Source organism: Branchiostoma floridae, chromosome 12 (assembly GCF_000003815.2).
Source record: "Branchiostoma floridae strain S238N-H82 chromosome 12, Bfl_VNyyK, whole genome shotgun sequence".
Lineage (NCBI taxonomy): Eukaryota > Metazoa > Chordata > Leptocardii > Amphioxiformes > Branchiostomatidae > Branchiostoma > Branchiostoma floridae.
Genome location: NC_049990.1, coordinates 629,105 through 631,839, shown reverse-complemented (window position 1 = coordinate 631,839; position 2,735 = coordinate 629,105). Strand labels below are relative to the sequence as shown.

At 41.8% G+C, this 2,735-nt stretch overlaps 1 long non-coding RNA gene across 1 annotated transcript; it reads left to right on the top strand.

Annotated features, from left to right (window-relative positions):
- The first annotated feature begins 1,330 nt into the window (after positions 1-1,330).
- On the top strand, positions 1,331-2,624 carry LOC118427862. The gene is made up of 2 exons (XR_004832591.1): positions 1,331-1,419; positions 1,621-2,624. It is a non-coding gene; the product is annotated as an uncharacterized LOC118427862 (long non-coding RNA).
- The last annotated feature ends 111 nt before the right edge of the window (positions 2,625-2,735 follow it).

The following is a 2,735-nucleotide window of genomic DNA, read 5'->3' as shown; positions in this document are numbered from 1 at the left end:
AATTGTTGGGGGACGGACTTTAATTTTAGTTTTAGGGTAGAGATCCGAAATTAGGTCAGGCATGGGGGATTATTTGCCCCCTCCACACTCCCCTGACGTCGATGTACTTGGTTAGACATGGAAATTTGGGAGGTATGTACTGTACCTTTTCAAAAACAGTCATTGATTGATGAAAATTTGTTGTAACTGTTTGCATACGCGACTGATGAACCTCTTCAACGATACCTGTAGTACTCAGGGTGTACTGATGGGAAAAGCGGAGGATAATCCCCCATTAGAACACTCGTGTCTTCTGCTTTGTCTGTGTCACAACGGCATCAGTAAGCATTTCTTAAAAACGAGACTTTAACTTGTGAGTTAGACCCGGTGAAATCTTCCTTCCAGCCGGGTTAGTTAAGTTTGGGTTATTGATATCCTGTTGTTGGATTAACCATTGCTGTGGACACACGGACTAAAAGGTATGTGACAAACCGTTTCATAAGCGCGTTTTCCCCATGCCTTAATCACAAGAGTAGCAACAGCTCAAGGGTTTGCGTAGAAAATGATCTTTCTTGCACGGGTCATAGGGAAATATGACGAATCTTTTTAATAAAATTATGCACAACCAACTCATCTTTACGTGAGTTCGCGGCTTGTGTAAACATACGCCGACGCAGTTGTTCCTAATGTTTCGGAACTATTGTGTCATTTTACAAAGCTTGAGTCCGCTTGGGGGACATTCGCCACGTCACTACCATACCGACTGTGGTTACGTCACTTTCCAGTCCGCCTATTGGTCTATTTTCGTCCATGTGAACAAAGTCACGCATTTACCGCCATTTCTATCCTGTTCTCAGGACATTACGTACCCGTGTGTGCGAGAAACGTCCAGAGCAGATCCAGACAATCCTGACAAAACTCAACTTTTCAGGTGAGTTGAAACTTTTATCTTTTGTCGTTGGTGTGGCAAACCAATTGTGGGAAGGCGAGGACCTGATATTTGATACATAATCCACGGCCAGCCAAATGCCTTGTGTGAAATGATCTCAAATGGTCTATGGTGCACTTTGGAACATTTATATTTAATGGATTACACTAAAATGTTTTGAAATGATCGTTGAATTGGGTGTGAAAAGACCAGCAGAATCAAATGAATCAGCCTACTCGGAATCCCCACATTCTACGATCCCCGCACCCCGTAGGAAGGCCTTGTGGAGGCTAGGATTAATGCTCAGGGCGTGCTTTTGTTAGGTCCCGACGAAGCCGCCACGAAACCATGGGAAAGTTTTTTTGACCAGGCAAAGCTGGAATTTGTTTTCATTACCTTTATGCTAATCTAATTTTCGCTGTGTTCCAGTTCATCTCAAAGACTGGAGACAACCATGGCGACTTGGTCCCTCCTGATGTGTGTGATGCTGGCTGTAGCCCTGCTGGGCGAAGGTACGGCACTTTCTGCGCCTTACCGTTAGATAACGTTAGCTACGTGGCTTAACCAATCACAGTTCAGAAAATGTAGGTAGTGCAGTCTGCTCTACTCCTACTGCACCTGTTGTTTTTCTTTTCTGTATTTTTCTGTATTTTGTTGTACGAATAAACAAACAAACAAACAAACAAACAAACAAACATGCATGTCGTTCCCAGGCCAGGCTGATGAACAGCGCGGAAGCATCGACTCCTCTTCCGGACAGCGACGAGATGGCGGCGGGGAACGGTTCATCGGCGGGGAAGGCGATGATATCTACGCCGATATCTACGAAGCCAACCGCGACTGGATAGACAAAATTATAGAAAACGATGAACTCTGACATTGTCACAGTATAGGTGAACTCTGTTGAACTCTGCCATCGTTACAGTATAGGTAAACTCTGTTCACTTTGACATTGTTACAGTATCTATAGGCAAACTTTGTTCACATTGTCAACATTGTTACAGTATACCTATGTAAAGTCTGTTGAGTTTGACATTGTTATAGTATAGATTTACTTTCTTGAATTCTGTGCCCGTTATAGTAATAGTCAAACACTGCGCCTGGCGAAAATGTTCATTCTATCATTTGTAGTGATTGTTATACTCTGTTAACGTATAGCTTTGCAATGTTCGTAACATAATTTCACGACCAACTCTATCAACTTTCTGTGTTTAAAAACATTCATTTATGGTTAATAGAATTTTTCATCGATCAGTGACTTATCAAAGGTAAGTAAAACGTACCTCCAAATTTTCGATGGCTATCCAGTCCATCTTGTTCACGGAGTGACCTAGTTCTCGCGAGAGTTGCGAGAACTAGGTCAAGACTTGCTTGGATCTTCTGTCCCCCACCCCACGTTTTACTTACCTTTGATAAGTCACTGATCGATGAAAAATTCTATTAACTGTGAACATACGTGACTAATGAATCTCTTCAACGACATTCATTTATGTCTTTCTCCCATGCATCGCGCATGTACGTAATATATACAATGTAACAACACTGTTCTCACTGTTCATGTCAGTCTAATGTTCATTGTTATAACACACCCAAAAACTGGTAACGAATCTGTTCCTTTGTTCGTCGTGACACTTGAACTCCGCAGCACATGTAACCCCAGAACGTGGCTTGAATAACGTGAAGTGTAAACAATAAAATGATGAGTGGCGAAACATTATCCTGGTCTGACGCTTTCATTTCATCAGTGTCTTGAATCTTTAAGGTGGTACTTCATAAGTTAGAAAAAATTTGATGTAACAATAAGTATAAAAGTTAAAACAATAAGTAT